Raw genomic sequence first — 17,963 nt, 5'->3', positions numbered from 1 at the left:
ATTTATAGCCTAGTAGGCTGTAAGTGTATCATGCTTCAGTTTATTTTAGTAGATCTGATGACATTTTGATCCACTTAAAAAAAAAAAGACAACACTTCTAAATTACTGGAAAAGGGGAGAAATGAGGTGTGCTACCCAACCGCTTATGCTCCTTGGAAGTCTTTGCACGTCCCTTTGATACTGACACACACACACACACACACACACACGCGGATAGCTGAGGGGGGAGGGCTGCGGTGATGCTGAGCCGCTCCAGTGAGTCCAGTACGGAGGCTTGACGTAGGAAACTGGGAGAGGCGGGGCTTGTGGTTCGTGTTAAGTCTCCAGTGTATCACCGACAGAGCCGGTTTGTCTGTCTTTCATTCATCACCGGAACTGTGCAGCTCGTGCATCAGCCGTGGTACCGTCTACCATCCTGTCTCCTCCGACCACCGACACCAAGGACACCACCGTCGGCCATCATCCGCGGTAAGACCCGCAGAGCCGACGGCTGGAATGCGGCTGCCGGTTAAATAACGGATGGCTCCGTGCTGTCCAAGAGGTTGTGTGAAGGAAAATTACCAGCCTTCAGCATCCCTATATGGGCTATGGAGCGCGTGCGGTGCTCAGCGGTGCTTAGTAGGCCCGCTGGGTACATTGTGACGTATCGGATTTTATGGTATTGTTTGATTTTAATCTCCATCGGTATTATGTAATATTCTTAAAATGTGTTGTAGGCTTCTCAGTGATGACAGGATAGTGACCTTGCGGGATTATTTGGACTCTTGCATATATTCTGTGCTCGGTCATCACGGTGGTATCACTAATGACGACACACACAACTGCTCAATATGTAAACCTTATAAAATCTTGTAAATCTTATAGCATCATACATGTTTCTATAGGAGACAGGATTTTTCTGTGGTGTCCAGTTGATCACATTGCTGAACATATAATACCTGATAACATGGCATTAAGATCATTATGGTCATATTCAATTAAGTCTCATTCATCCATCCTATCTGCTGAGCTGATCCTGTAATACAACATAATCAAAGATGAGCACACGCATGACAACTGATTTAACTTGAAATACCTAAAAAAGGTGAATGCTCACTGTAACTCTTGTACAGCAATGAAATAACCACTCAAAGAGCTACTTTGAAGAGGCTGAAATGTTTTATTGATACATATTTGATATTTATTTTGGCTGTGTCATTTTAATTGGATGTATTTTTAAAAAAATGGGACAAAATAACAGAGGCCAGAGATGGTTCTAAGATTTGAGGACATCTGGGGGCTTAGCCTGCACCTCTGTGCTGGGGTGGTGGTGTTCTGAGGGGGGTGGGGGGTGGGGGGGGGGGGGGGGGGGGGGGGTGTTTCCTCCCTTGGGAATTTTTTTATGATCAAGTTCTATTTGGATGCTTTTAAAAAAATGCACTATGGCATCCTTTTTCCTTTAAATCTCATTCTTCAGATTAATTATGAATTGTGATGTTAAAAATATTAGTAGTTGTTAGGTATTGAGCAGAAATAGCTTACTTTGCAACTGCTATCATTAAAATTAGGAAAATTTTGAGAGCTTGTACTTCCATTTAATGCTGCTTTATACTTCTACACATCTCAGGGAAACGTATTTTTTTTTTAATTCCACCACATTTATTTGTCTGCTTTAGTTACTTTAAAAACTTAGATTGATAATACAAAATATAATCAACCCAAGTCTCTAGGTAGTGCAGAAGAATTCAATGGTCGACAGTGTCAAAAGCGGCACTTAAATCTAAAAGAACTAAAACTGAGGTGTCACTTCTGTCTGTAGCAAGCAAACGGTCGTTAGTAACCTTAACAAGGGCTGTCTCAGTACTATGAAGTTCTCTAAAACCTGACTGAAATTTGTTAAAAGTTGTGAGGAAATTACTTTCTCCTGAACTTTGGACAAGAAGGACAATTTGAAAATTGGCCTATAGTTCCTGAAGGACGGGGGTCCGGTTGAAGTTATTTAATAGCGGGTGAATAATGGCTTGCTTAAAGCTGTCAGGGAATGAGCCAGAAACCAAGGAATTGTTGGGATGGTATCAAGGGTACTGGAGGAGGAGTTCATGTGGGAGACTGTATACTCTAACTAAGAGATTGTAACAGGTGGAAACTGAGGGACAGAGGCTGAACTGACATGAGGAAGAGAAATCGAGCAAGGGTCAGGCTGGATATGAGACTTGATGTTCTCCATGTTATTTACAAAATGGGAAAGAAATTTCTCAGGCAGCTCAGCATCTGGCTCAGGGAAAGAAGAAAGACCAGTAACAACACAATTAATAACCTTAAAGAGGACTTTAGGATTATGGTTGTTACTTGAGATTAGCCTGGAGAAACAGGCAGATCTTGCATCTTTAACTGCTTTCTGATAACTGAGCATGTGATTTTTAAGGGTTGTATGTGTTATTTCTGACTTATTGGCCTTCCATTGTCGTTCGACTTTCTATAGAGTCTTTTAAGGGCTCGAGTGTGATCATTCGGCCAGGGGAAATTTTTTGATTTTAGTTTCCTGGATTTAAATGTGACAATTTGGTCAAGGATGGCTAGGCACTGACCACTGAATGACTTTAGCAGTGCATCGGGATTGGGAGGAGGTATAGCATAGTTAAAATGACAAGAATTATAAGCATTGCAGAATTTCGCTGCAGAGTTAAAAATGCGAGAGCAAATTGTAGAGCAGGGAGTGGAAATGGAGAGCTTTAGTGGGACTTTAAAAACAACAGCTTTATGATCAGTGACAGGCAAGTCCACCAAATTATGACATTGAGTGAGAACCCAGATGAGAGTACCAGGTCTAAAGTATGACCTTTAGAATGTGTGTCTCCTCTGACAGATTGCACAAGGTTAAAAGACTAAAGATCTAAAAAGGTGGAGGTGAGGGAATGGGAGGGACAGCAGCATACATGCATATTAAAATTACACCTTGTCATATCTTGGTGTGACAATTGACAAAAGTTTAGAAAACTCAGAGATAAAATTAACTGATGTAGGTGGCCTGTAAATTAAAATGCAGAGTAAGGGGGGGGGGGGGGGGGGATTAAAAAACTTAAAACTTCAAAGGAGTTATAATTACCAAAAGTAACAGGATGGCACTTGCTGAGGCCTAACTTATAAAAAACAGCTAGGCCACCCCCTCTTTTAGATGGTCTGGAGATATGAAAATAAGCAAAGTCAGGGGGATTGGTGTCAATCAGGGGGACAATGTCCCCAGGGGACAGCCATGTCTCAGTAATCATAAAAAGTGAAAATCATTTGAAACAATAAAATCATTAGTTATAAAAGACCTGTTGCAAAGAGATATCACATTCAGGAGGCCAAACTTGTAAGGAGACAGAGCAGAGAGAGGAGAAACGGGCACACAGTGAATAGGGTGCAGGATCTTATTGTTATCTCGAGGTTTGCTGTGTGGACAGGATGCTCTGCACCTTGGTCTCTATTGGGAATGTTTCTGGTGAGAGTGTTAGTGACAAATGAGGCCGGTAGGGGGAGCTGGCAGGGGGAACAGTACTCTGAGGTGCCACTACTGGCGCAGGTAGAGGTAGAGTTTCCGTGGAGGGGTTGTGTCATGTAAACAGTCAGTCATGAGGAGCAGATTGAACACTGTGCTGAATGTTAGTGGTTAGCACGTGACTACCCAGCTTGTTAGATCCGGGGCTATTCATAAAATCATTCAGGGCTGAAGCCTCAGACGCCCAGGCCCTAACAACGGCCCTGACAGAAAAGCATTTTTCAATGACAGGTGATGATGAGGATGCAGTCTGCAGCTATAGTCAGTCAAGCATGTTCTTAGTTCTTCTACAACTAACAACAGTTATTTTCATTATTGTTTAATGTAGGGTTTAAACTATTAGTTGATTCATCAATAAGTCATTAAACAAATTCTATATTAAGAAAAGTAATTGGCAGCTATGTTAATAATGACTTAATCATTCAGGTGAGCCTGTCCCAGCTGACACTGGGCAAGAGGCAGGGTACATCCTGGACAGGTTGCCAGACTATCGCAGGACTGACACATAGAGACAGACAACCATTCACACCTATGGACAATTTAGAGTCACCAATTAACCTATCCCCAGTCTGTATGTCTTTGGACTGTGGGAGGAAGCCAGAGTACCTGGAGAAAACCCATGCTGACACAGGAAGAACATGCAAACTCCGCACAGAGGGGCTCCCGCAGCCGGAATCGAACCAGCAACCCTCTTGCTGTAAGACGACAGTGCTAACCTCCACACCACCGTGCCGCCCATCCATTAATCAGCCAGTCGATAAATTGTTAGAATATAGTGAAAAATGCCTATTAGAATTTCTCTTAAGCCTGAGTTGAGATTTTCAACTTATTCAAAACCCGTGTCTGACTGTGCTCTCGCTCTTGCAGTTATTGGGAGTTGGCCGGTAGGCGGAGCTGGGAGGGAGTGCCTTCTGGTACCTGCCCTTTTGGTTGGGCCTGCAGAGGGCATAAAGGACCACCCTTTTGGTCACACACTCTTCCAGCTTGGCCTGCTGTAGCCTTTTCAGCCTCTTTCCTTTGTTTGGTATACTGCACCTTACAACACACATTACACCATGTTTCACTCATCCACACATGCCTTACATGACTGATACCCTTCCTACTTGCACATGCCATCAGTTATTTACTGTGCTTAGTTGTTTGAGTTAAATAAATTAACTATTGATTGAACGATACTGTGGGGTTGACTGTTGGTACTTGGACAAAATATTGATGCAATGACCTTTTCTATAAATGATTATCAGTAATATAGTTTTAATGACTAATTGTGCAAGAACAAAAAAAAAAAAAAAAAAAAAAGACAAAACAGCTAGAACAGTCTGGTAAGTCCAGAAAATTACTTTACTGTTGTTGGGAACAACAATATTAGGCCTCACCAAGGGGAACCATTAATGTAGGGAACAATTCTGGCCCTCATGGGGGGGCATTATTAATGTTGTAATTTATACTGGTGATACTATAAAAGCAGGGATACTATTTGTTGTGATCTAGGCACCAGTGCTATGTTTTACACTGCAGCACTATTTGTTGTTACTTAAGCCTCAACATGGGCCTGACCTTGTAATAGACCACCAATGAAAGTACCAAATTGGCTATCAGAAATGTTAAATGATATGACTTAATTTACATTAAATCACGTCATGGAGCACCATTTCCCGAAAAGGGAAAATGATAGCCAATTAAACATATCAGTCTCATAAAATTCACTTAACTATCAATTTGGAATTTTTATTAATAATTGAATTATTAACAGTAACCAAATTTAATAGTAAAGCCTGAAGGATTTCAGCTCACTCTTGTGCAATATTAAAAAAAAAAAAAAAAAGTATTTATGTGCGAGAGAGAGAGAGAGAGAGAGAGAGAAGGAGAGAGGGAGAGAGAGAGACAAAGGTGGGTGCGATAATCAAAGGGCCATTTGGCCTACAAACAAAATGGCTGACAACAGAGAACTACAAGATGGCCGAATCAAAGCTGGCTTCAGATCGGGGGAGGTCTTGTTCGACCGTGTGGACAGGACAAAGACAAAGGAAAGGAAGCGGAAACTTTGATTTGCATCTTGGGTGTAGCTCTGTTGAAAGCCTGTTTGTAAATGAGTCTATGTGAATGTGATTTGTGTTGCATAAAGTCTGGATTAGTGCAGAGGATGTTAAGTTGCATGCAAGACATCTGTGAACAGCATTAGCAAACTAACATCACTTAGCTTTGGCGAAGCCAACTAACCAATGACCTAATTGCAAACAATCACAACAATAACTCGGTAAACAGCATTAAATCACATCCAACAAATTAAACAGTCTTGCTTAGCCTGTACAGCTGTGATAAAGCTATGCCCAGTTGTTACATTATCAATCCTTGAATGGATGGAAGAAAGAGTCGCTTTGTGATGTGCTGCTTTTGTTAGCCGGCAGAAGAAGGCTGGAAAGAGCTGCGATTCCAGAAGCAGTCTTTAGCCCCTTTTACACTGCCAGATTTTCCACGAATGTTGGGCTGTTTTGCCAGCCAGCTGCGAGCATTCATAGGCGGAATGGCTAGTTGATCCGAGGCGCCTAATTTTCGTAGGGTAGTCATGTTGGCCTAACCCTTTTAGTTTAAACAGACTGAGGCGGCCCTCCGCAATGGGAGGGGCTGTTGAAGACTTGTGGGAGGAGCTGTTGATGATGCCGCATGTGTGAGCCACTGACGGTGGATAAACAGGAAACAGCTGACAGCAGGAATTAGCAAGCAGCTAGTAGCGAGGGAAATGCAAACTTGACAGACACTGTAAAGATGAGCAACTGAGGAGACAAGGCATTGTGTGCCCTCCATGCCCTCATGCAAATGAAGAGGCCATTAACCATCAGATGACAGGGACGGTGAAGAACAGGCTGATTTACGAGAGAATCGCTGAAGGACTGACTAGCCGCGGCTTCCCTCCTACATCACTGTTTATTTTACACGCTGAGCTACACGTTTTGTTACTTGCTCACACCCCCATTGCCCTGAAAAGGCACATTCTGTATAAACAAAAGTAGGTAGGCGGCATTTTGCCGCACTCCCCGGTTTTGTTTTTATACTGCCAATGCTGAAAAATGACTGATTGGGCTTTCCTTCAAATTTGCACAATTCCTATCTGAAAAGGGCTTTTGTTGTGTCCTTGTTCCAAACGTGCAGATCCGAGGAAGCTGGTTGCTCAGGGTCCTTGCAGAGTTAGATGCTGGGTGCTAACTCACTTGGTTCTCCTTGTTGCTGGAAAGTTAGTTGCAAACCTTGTGTTTGCACCTCTAACTTTTCTGGTTCGGGTTAAGAGAGTCTGTAAGCAATGGTCTCTGAGTTAGTCAGAGCCCAGGAGGAAGAGAGGTCTGTCTGGGCTGGCCAAAGGCCCAGGATAGGTAGCAGACCTTCTACAGTTGCCTGTGACATCACAGAGTCACATGTCACTGTAAAAGTCCTGTCCAATCGAGTTTGACGACTGCTCTCACTGAGGTGAGAAATAGCTCTCTTTGTCTGAAGAACAAAGAGCATGCAGAGAGAGCCTTCAAATGTCCAGTTTAGATTTTAGCAGATGACAAATCATCTGTGGTCCCGTGAATCCCAACACTGTAATGCAACCTTTAAAACCAAGAAAAGCCAATCCAAACTCTAAGATGATATCTAGTGTCATTTCACAATATCTGTATAATATCTATTTATTGTCCAGTGGATATTTAGCATTTTGCTTCATATATGACTTGAATGTATTCAGTTTGTAGTCTGTTGAATTATCAACTAATTGATTAATCATGTCAGCTCTTGACAGCGTACAAACTTATAATACAATGCAATAATCAGCAGCTTTCCAGCTCCTTCTGGGGACCCCAAGGTGTTCCCAGGCCAGATGAGATATGTAATCCCTCCAGCGTGTTCTGGGTCTAGCCCGGGGCCTCCCTCTAGTGCCCGGAACACCTTTAACAGAAGGTGCCCACCCAGGAGGCATCCTTATCCGGTGCCTGAACCACCTCAACTGACCCCTTTCGACAAGAACGTGCAGCGGCTCTAGTCCAAGCTCCCTCCGGATGTCGGAGCTCCTTACCCTATCCCTAAGGCTGAGCCCAGCCACCCCACGGAAGAAACTCATTTTGGCCGCTTGTATCCGCAATCTCATTCCTTTGGTAGCTACCCAGAGCTCATGACCATAGGTAAGGCTTAGGCATAGATGGACCAGTAAATCCAATGCTTTGCCTTCCGGCTCAGCTCTGTCTTCACAACGACCATCCCGCACAGTGCCCTCTGTCTTCACAACGACCGTCCTGCACAGTGACTGCATCACTGCAGAAGCCGCACCAAACGGCCCATCCATCGCATGCTCCATTCTACCCTCACTTGTGAACAAGACCCCGAGATACTTGAATTCCCTCACTTGAGCCACTAACTCTCTCCCAACCTGGAGGGGGCAATCCATCGGTTTCCAGCAGAGAACTGTGGCCTCAGATTTGGAGGTGCTGACTCTCTTCCTGACCGCTTCACACTCTGCAAACCGCCCCAATGCATGCTGGAGGTGTGATGAAGCCAAATGAACCGCATCATCTGCAAAAAAGCAGAGATGCAATTCTGAGGTCCCCAAACCAGACCCCTTCCTCCCCCAGCTGTGCCTCGAGACCCAGTCCATGAATATCACAAACAGGATCAGTTGCCAGGGGCAACCCTGGCGGAGGCCACTACCCACTGAGAACGTGTTTGACTTTACACCAGGTATGCAGACTCAGCTCTAACTTTGGTCATAGAGGGACCAGATGGCTTGTAACAGTGAGCCCAGCACCTTGTAATTCTGCAGTATCCCCCACAGGACTCCCTCAGGGAGGCGGTGGTAAGCCTTCTCCAAATCCATAAAGCACATGTAGACTAGATGGGCAAACTCCCATGACCCCTCCAGCCTCGCAAGGGTAAAGAGCTGGTCCACTTTTTCATAGCCAGGGCAGAATCGGCATTGCTCCTCCTGAATCTGAGGTTCGACAATCGGTTGGAGCCTCCTTTCCAGCGCCCTGGAGAAAACTAGGCTGAGCAGTGTGATACCCCGATAATTGGAGCACACCCTCCAGTCCCCTCTTCTGAAAATAGGGACCACCACCTCGGTTTGCCACTTTGAAGGCACTGTACCCAACCTCCATGCAGCACTGAAAAGGCCTGATTAGGTGTCGACCTAATCAGACCTAAACAGATCAGATTGGGTCTGTTTAAATTTCAGAACCCATCGGCTATCCTGAGATGAGAATAAAGCCACTGTGGGCAAGGGCCAGTATTTCAGAAGATCTGTGGATGGCTGGGCCAAGACTTCCTCTTCCATGCAATGTTCAATTTGTCTAATATCTATTAACAGAATCAGAAAAAAAAACTAATGAAAAGCAAGATAGTCATCAGACGATAGCTGATATGTTTCGAGATTAGCCAATGCATTTCTCCAAACAGACTTTACCTGCAGTCAATCAAAGCTTGCTCAAACGTGATTGGTCAATACTACTGGGACTACAAATGGAAACCAGAATGCTTCCGATACCAGAATCTTGTACTGTTGTCTACAGATTCTGCATATCTGTTTAATGAGATTAGGACTGTTGTTGCTTAATTTTATGTTGAACTGATTAATTAACCAGCAGATGAATTGTTTCAAGCTTCAGACAAAATAACACACAAATTCAATACAATAATCATCATTCAATATGTTTATCTCTGATAGTCCTGTGACATTGAATTTTGGTACATATTTTGATTTTATTGTGGCTGAATTTGATGTTTTGCATTTCTGCATATTTGAACCAAATGACAGAAACACCTACTTAGTGATGGTAGGTAAGGAGGAGGATCCAACCTGAACATGATCCAGAACATCCCAGACTTTTGGATTTGGCACTTCCCTTTGCTATTACAAAAATGTTTTCTGATCTGTCAGTTAATTATTCCCCACATTTAAACCAGCATAGCTGCCTGTCAGTATAGTCAAATAGAACAACAGGATGGGTATACTGTAGAAGCATGGACATCAATATTTTTTCTCAGTCGAGTAGTGTCATTGATCCTTATTGGCTTTGACCTCCAGGGATTTATTATAATGTACTCTGCTGCTTTGTGTTATTTGGAATAAAGACAAGTTTAGAAAGTGGTCCATATTTTTAAGGCACTGGCTCTAGTAAACAGATAGTTGGAGCTGCCCATAATGGCACACTCGACAGAAAACAAGCTCAAGTCACACCATATATCTTTATTGATATCACCCAATACCATCCCTAGATAAAATAAAATGACAAATCTACAGCTGAAACACTAATTTTAGGCTATATTATAAACCAGATCTGGCTCGCTGGATGAAAATGGATAGACAGCTTATGAGTTATGGACCACTATCTGGGCCAGACATGCTAAGGTGTGTTGCCATACACATCTGAATCCAACATCTTCAGTCCATGTTTAGGTAACTAAAACTGTCAAAGGTGTGCATTCTCAACCTCAGTTATACTTAATTTGGACAAAGAAACATAAACACCTAATGGCAGGTGAAGACAAGCATGCAGGCTGCAGGTTTCTGTTTCCACATGTAGGATCTCTTTTTTAAACCAGCTACAGACACCAGGGCTTCATTTGAACAAGATCCTACTAAAACAGGATTCCAAACCAGATGCCAAACCTGCCACTTCTTATTTTACATCCAGTCATAGGAGAATAAATATTTTGGGTATTCCTGGGGCAAAAATCTGCCATTTGGCTCCTTTTTTTTTGCATTTGGTGCATGTAAGTGGTAGTTTTGACTGTTACTCTTGTATTTTTCTCAAAAGTCATATTGGACAAAATAGTCCTAAAGTGTCTCTGCGGACAAATTTGTAAATCTCATGTCAACTGAAGCCCATCAGTCAAGATAACAAAAAGTAAATGTTCAGTATTTTTCCCCCTACACGGCCAACTAGCATACAAATATAGTTAACAAACTGGTGCTAAAACAGCTGTGAAGCCACCATTGTCTTGTGAATGAAATTCAACAATAACACTAAAACATTCAAGTATGGTGTTAAAAGTTCTTTCTATGTGCTTAAATATATAGAAAACAGCTAGGTGTAGGCTAGCCCATTGTCAGTATGCAGTAAATAAGCTCATTTAGGATGCAATGTAATGCCAAGGTCCTTACAACAGGGTGTTTTTCCATTTTTTTTAAAAAATTCTGTAGCAGAGTTATTAATGCATCAATAGGCTCAGCTGTGCTTTGCAATAAATGCTTACTTTAGCATGTTATGCTAGCATTAGCCTATCATGATGATACATTTAGCCTGTCAACAACCATTGGCTATTGACGATGTTGGTAACATGATTCTGTTAAGCATGTAACATTTAGTATGTTGGCATGCCAAAGTTTGCTTGTCACTTTTAACACATCAGCATGCTAATAATGCAATAGAACAGGTGATATCCTACTAATTAGCGCCCCACAAATGACATAACGTACTTAATGTAAAGTAATGGAGTTAAGGTTCAGGCAAGTTAAGTTATGTAGGTAAGGTTTAGGAAAATAAACGATAACGTACATTAAAGTGAATCGAAGTTCACTCAAAGTTGTCATGGTGCCGAACAATGGTCTTCAAGGGGAAGTCTGGTATTTTGTGACCCATCCCTGACCCTAACCTGCCTCCTTATGGGGACCGCTTCCTTCTTTACTCCCCTCAGTGCATTTGTCATGTGATGGCTTTCCCAATTACATTGATTATACATGAATTTGAGTCCCATAATTATGTATGTTATGTATGAAATTTGGTGTAGTACTTAGCCTAAGGAAAACTTTTGAACAGCGCAGAGGAACAGCCTGAATAACTTACTACATAGCATTAACATATTAATTTACAATTGGTAAACTAACTTCATTAATTTGTATATTTAGTATATTAACATGATAAAATTTAACGTGTGAAACTTAACACAGTATGTTAACATGTATACAGCATGCATGGCCACATACTAAAGTTAGCATATGAAGTTGCTAACCTATACCCACTCAAATGTTTCTGCAAAATGAGAATCTAGACGCCTGTGCAGCCTTAGCTTGTACTTAGAATGTAAGTAGATATACTGTATAAGACTAAGTGAAAGGACTAGACAGTGGTCCTATCCCATTACTTCTCCTGTAACACTATCACCCATCTCAAAGTGCTCTTGATTGGGTAATGACCCTTTAGATTGGAACTACAAGGACCAGGTGTCAGGTACTTGTCATGAAGAATTAGTAACATAAAGTCACTGCATGTGAATCAGATCTTCATTTGTTACATAATATAAAGATATTTAGGCTACATTTGTGTAAGTTTTAGCCATTCCTCAGCCACAGTTGAAATGCATTCTGGGAAAATTCTTCTCTCACTTGATTTGACTATGCATGTGGAAATGCTCCATTTGGCGGACCATCTGGACTCTAGATAACCACTACCCCTTCATCCCAAACAGAAATGAGACACAACACACTTCATGAGAGTGCACAAAATGGAGGGATTGGTCCAAGATTGCTTATAGAGAATTCTTAATGGTAACAGTTAATGTCAAGCATACTTGACAAGACTATGGAATGATGTGAAATGAATGCACAGATATTATTGTAAGCCTTCTGTTGCAGGAAGGCTTGGTTTTTACTTTGCATTTAGGCTGTGACACTATGTTGGGAGGCATAGTGCAACTGCAGCAATGATTCACAAATTCTACAGACTTAAAGCTGCATTGATTCATTATTGGCCACATGGAGGCAACATACAAGCTGAAATAGCATCTGACTTATTATTTAAAATTAATATTGCAAATGTGTCTTGTGTTTCTGTCTGATGAATGTAAAGCAATATTTGAAAAGCTAAATTAACCATCTGAGTTAGCTAACCAAACCAGCTGCCTCTTCACCTGTACATGCTGGTTTGTTCACACATCTGAAGCTGTTACTAGTTCACTTGGCTAGATTAAAACCCAGGCTGAAAATACCACTTTCTTTTCCAGTAAGGTTAGGGTCAGGGTGAGGGTTTCACTCCCCTTTTAGCGCAGGTTTGGTCTCCACTCCTCAGCTGCTAAATGCTCCACTTGCCAACTTTTTTGCTAAAAATAGCTGTGCAGTTTGTGAGCCGCAAAACCAAAACAAAGAGGCTAAAAAGCTCCGTACAACTGACAAAATCTGCAAAGTTAATGATAATTCTCTGCGGGTTCATCACTACGAACAACTCCTTTCACATTACACACAGTTGTCTGATCCATTGCTAATAAAACACTATTGATTAGTGCAACTTTAAATAGTGATGGGACAAGTGTATTGTTTTTAAAGTGGCATCCATCCTCCCCCACTATCTTCATCATCATTGTCATCACACTCTTTTTATCCCTCTTTCTTTTGCATGATGACTCACGAATGAAATACTCACTGTCATGCACACGCTCTTACAGCTGCTGGAGGGGGAGAGAGAGAGAGAGGGGAGAGAGAGAATGAGAGAGAGAGTGAGAGAAAGAGAGAGGATGTGATCTGATGTCTTTTGACAGTTTGGTATTTGGAATTGAAAGCGTGGAGGCATTATTGTATTAATCATGGAGGGGAGAAAAAAAATAGGAAAGCACAACATGGTCATCCGTTTCTTTTCACTTTTGTCAACACATATACTCACACAGTCCAGTCTCTCTCTGTCTCCCTCTCCCCATGCAAACAGACAACCAGCAGTGGACGTCTACACGTAGATGTGGCTCTGTACATAATATCACACTCAGTGCAGTTTGTTAGGTGTGTTATCAAGCAAGATGTAAAGTCTGGTGCTGTATGTGTTGAAACCCTGTTAAATTCAGCTGTGTTATTGTGACCATCTAACTGATGCTTTCATGTTGCTGCTGTCATATGTGGTCATGTGACCTGTTACATGGCTCTTGTGACTCTTCAGGCTTTCTGTTACTCACCTTGGTGTGTGTCACATGATTAGCTGTGATGTATTGCTGTAAATGGTCTGCTGATAAACATAGGATAAATAGCACAACATCTTGCACTTAGGCGATAGATATTATGAATCCCTATTGATCTAAGCATGTCGTTTAACAAATTATTTTAAAATCTATTTACAGCACGAGTAGTATTAGTTTGGCTTAAGAGAGAAATAGTCAGTGGTGCCCCAAAGGGGGGACCAGGGAGGTCATGGCCTCACTGATACAGTTGTCGGGGAAATATTTTGAGAACAATATTACTGTCATTAAGAGGCTGTGACACCAAGATAGAAGTATCTTGTGAAACTAGACAACCTAATGTGTCTATTGCCACCAACAATGTCATACTAGTGTGTTTGTTAGGGGGCTAAATAACCCAACTGTCATGTCCACTTTTAAATAGGTCCTTTGAACTCTCACCTTAAAGCCACAGTGTGTAGGAATTTCTCCCATCTAACGTTGAAATGATATATTGCATTCAAACGGATAGCGCCCTCTAGTGCCTCACTGTTTCAAACGCGTATTGCAACATCGGTGGCCGCTGTGTACCAAAAAGCTATGATAACATTGATGAAACCATGCCATCCGATACTTTATGGAGTATCTATTCAGGCTCCTACACAGACACAAATGTTACACAATGTCCCTTTAAGATATCTGAATCAGAGTCCTGCATGGGTTCATTTTTGAAAACCCGCACCCGCTCATACTTGTACCTGTCATTATGTTTTAGTCAAAGTAATGAACTTGATGCAGGCTGCCACCTCATCCTTGGGCTGCAAGTGATAATAGTGATTTAGATGTCAAAACATGACACAGATACTGCTCATCTTTTCATTTGTTTTACTCTGAAAAATATAAAAAATATATTTTTGTTCTCACCACTGCGTGTAGTTTATTTTCACTAATGAATTTCTATATATACACATTTTTAGCCATTACGCAGCTTTTTGAGGATTATCCATTAGGTACCCGGAGGTAACCGACCCGGTGCAGGACTCTGAATGATATCTGTTGCTATGGTTACCCACGAGTCTCCCGTTAACTTGATCAGTATGTGATTCCTTCATATTGACATAGTTTTCAACTGGCCTTTATATTTCAACAGCTTGATTTTATTTCTGAAATTCAGTTATGGCTTTTGGTTTAGTGTTTGTTGGTTATGCACTTTAATTTTTCTTGCTTGTTTGTTTTTTATCAGTCATGACTGAACAATATAACCAGTAAATTCATAAAAAAGTTAATTTCAGGCTCTGGTAGCATTTTTGTTCCATTTAAGAATCTGCACAACTTTCTTGCAACAGATAGTTATGGAGAAAACAATTTCACCCTTGAAAATGATTATGAATACTTGAAAAAGTACTTGAAAGTCTATGAATTTGATTTGCCCCTGTCTGTACAAACACCTTATGAATTCTTAATTTCGACAGTGTTTTAAATTGGCTGATGTGAAAATGCAAATGGTCGTCTGTAGAAACATGGCATGCAACATGGCAGACTTCATAGACGAGAACCCATTCTCTATCTATGTAGATAATGACACATTCTAAAGCAGGATTTATTCCTTTGCGTTGACACTGTACCTACGGTGTAGGCTCTGCATCAGCGCAGAGCCTATGCCGTAACCCACGCCGTAGCCTGACAAGCACCTCCCCAGAAATGCAACTACCCATTGCGGCAATGCAGACCTCCTGTCTATTTTTGTAAGCTGAAACCATTTCCCTCAGTGGAAACTAAGCTTTTATTTACTTTAATTTCACAGATAAGAAACAATAAATTGTGAAGACAATAAACCCCTTACAAAATAGCATTTTAAGTCTTGTATGTGATTTATTCTGGTTTCATATGAGTAGAAGAAATCTCTGCTAGTCGCTAGGCTAATTTTTACAATGTAAAATGACATAGGCTTGTGCTAAAGACATTAGCATATTGTATTTTTGTGGAAAATGTGCCCAGCAAAAGTTTTTTTTTCTCTGAATCCTGGGAGTTATAGTGAAGCTGATTTGTGTACTTGTGTTTGAACTTATCTCTATTAAGCCATGTTTAATGTGTGCTTTGGGTGTGTCCTGAATCAACTAACTACAACACTTCACAGAAACCTCACCACGGACTAGTTTTTTGGAGGTGTAACTGCAAAGTGACACAGACACACCTAGGGGTGGGAATCTTTGGGCACCTCACGATTCGATTTTGATTACGATTCAGGGGCTACGATTCGATTATAAAACGATTATTGATGCGTCTTTAATTTATGTATATTGATGCACTTTTTCACAACACACATTTCTTTTTGTCTCACTGAATAAGCATTCAACACTTGCAATTTTTCAAAACAGTGCATTTGTAATAAGAAACAGTTGAATTCATTTCCATTATATTTTATTAAACATATAAATGGAAATGCTTGCAAACTGTAAAGTTACAACTTCGTTGTACGGAACCAAAGGTAACAACAGGTATCTTAAATCACAAGATAAAATGCGTAGTTAGAGTAACAAATGATTCGGTGGCGACAGACGTCCACGCATCACATGTAACTGCGTTCCTACCTGCCTTCAACAGTGAGGCCATGACTTCTGTTTTGGTTTGGTTGTAGAGTGTCGGTGAAATAGCGTCGGGATGGGATGGTGTATCTGGGCTCCAGTGTATGCAGCAGTGCTCGAAATCCCTGATTTTCCACGATAGAATAAGGACGCAAATCCTTGGCAATAAATGCCGCGATGGCCTTCGTAATTTGCTTTGCCTTTTCAGATGAGGGTGGCAGCTTTCTAATTGCTTCCTCGATTGTTCTCTGGTCTGTAGCGCCACTAGTTGCCGCAGCAACAAGAGCCTGCTGTCTCCCTGACTCCTCCGTCAGGTGGAATCGAGTTACATGGCTTCTCATGTTTGTTGTGTTGCCAAAGTATTTTATTTTAGCACGACACAGCTTACATATAACGTGGCTCTTGTCCAGTTCGCTTCCACTGCCAATGTTGTAGAAGCCGAAGTATTTCCACACATCTGCTTTTAAATTAGAAGAAGCTGTTCAGCTCTCACGGCGAGGTGGGTAGCGGTCAGCCATGTTTGTTTTCCTCTGTGCGCGTGTCGGCAGGTGCGCATCCCAAAGTGTCCCGGAGATGACACGTACCGCGCTGCTTAGTTCCGCATTATTTAGAACCTTCTGTATTACTCTAATTAACAGATTTAAATAATCAAAATTTGGACGTTTGTGAATCGATTCAGATTCGTCCACGTCCGAATCGCGATGCATCTAAGAATCGGAAATTTCCCCCACCCCTAGACACACCACTGCACAAGTATAAATGCTCACAATGGCATAGGGCACGTGTGTTAGAGTGTAGGCTCTGCATAGAGCTGACACGCAAGTATAAATCTGCCTTAAGTTAACAAAAACAGTAAAGAAAACATACTTAACAACAAACAACATACTATGAACACACTGGGGGCAGAATCAGTTGCCAAGGAAGGAGTGTTAGTATGTGACTGATAGACAAGTTACACACATGAGAGGTTTATGTTCTGGGCAAACTGTGGATGCATCTGCGAGTCCTCCAGGGCTCTCATATGCTCATGCATGGGTCCCAAGTCCGGATTTTAATCAGTGAAACGTGTCAAAATGAACATGAGAGGAAATAGTCTCATGTTGCACATTTGGGCCCCCGCAGAGCAACTTGGAAAAATAATGCAAATCTTTATTTTATTGTGCAGCATTTCAGTAGCTAAGAGAAATCACATCACGCAAATCGTTGTGGACACTTGCAAAGTATAAATCTGCCTTTGATTGTACATGTGTCTTTTCAGAGCGTGTTAAGTGTGACTCTGTGTTACACACACACACACACACACACACACACACACACACACACACACATTGTGTCGCAGTACAGGGACCTTGGAGATTAATGACTCTATAGGTGGCGCAGTGCAGAGGGAAGGCCAGGGGAAGAGGACTAGAGAAGGGAGGGATAGATTTAAGAGAGGAGGAGAGGAACAGAAGAAGGGGGATGGTAGGGAGGCTGGACAGAAGGACAGTGGGGGGTGGTTAAGGGTAGCTGAAGAGGAGGCTCGGGGGAGATGGAGGTAAAATGAGGATTGGAAGAAGTTAGGAGATGAGGAGGAGGGTCAGGATTAAAACAGAAGGAGGCAGAGAAGTGGAGGAGGTGGAGGAGTCTAGAAGGAGACCAGGAGGAGGTGGAGAAGAATGTTGTCTGCCTGAGCAGCTTTATTGTTTGCAGATAGGCCTGGCTTGTGATGAACTACTGCAAAGTCAAATAGGGCTCAGTGTGTGTGTGTGTGTGTGTGCGCAGAGTGATGCATTGCCCTGCTCGCTCTCCCTCTCTGAGATTGGACAGAACAGACACAAAAGCCCTCATTTCTGCTGTCGTCACATCTCTCCCTTCCACTGTTTCATCATATTTATTACACCCACAGCTGTCTGCTGGTGTAATGACACACACGTAATCCCCACCCATCCCCCACACCCATCCTCTCCTCCCTATGACCTTTATTCATTTTACAG

The 17,963-nt window shown here is 42.0% G+C and overlaps 1 protein-coding gene across 2 annotated transcripts in view; it reads left to right on the top strand.

Moving 5' to 3' along the window:
- The first annotated feature begins 320 nt into the window (after positions 1-320).
- Positions 321-17,963, top strand: part of nat16 (N-acetyltransferase 16) — a 43,480-nt gene continuing 25,837 nt past the window's right edge. The window contains exon 1 of one of the 2 annotated variants that reach the window (XM_033610194.2): positions 321-468. The gene's annotated coding sequence lies outside the window, so the exon portion shown is untranslated. The remainder of the gene's footprint in view (positions 469-17,963) is intronic. The other variant, XM_033610193.2, reaches the window with a different exon arrangement.

The sequence above is a fragment of the Epinephelus lanceolatus genome, chromosome 22, assembly GCF_041903045.1.
Source record: "Epinephelus lanceolatus isolate andai-2023 chromosome 22, ASM4190304v1, whole genome shotgun sequence".
Lineage (NCBI taxonomy): Eukaryota > Metazoa > Chordata > Actinopteri > Perciformes > Serranidae > Epinephelus > Epinephelus lanceolatus.
This window is presented reverse-complemented; position numbering and strand designations above follow the sequence as displayed.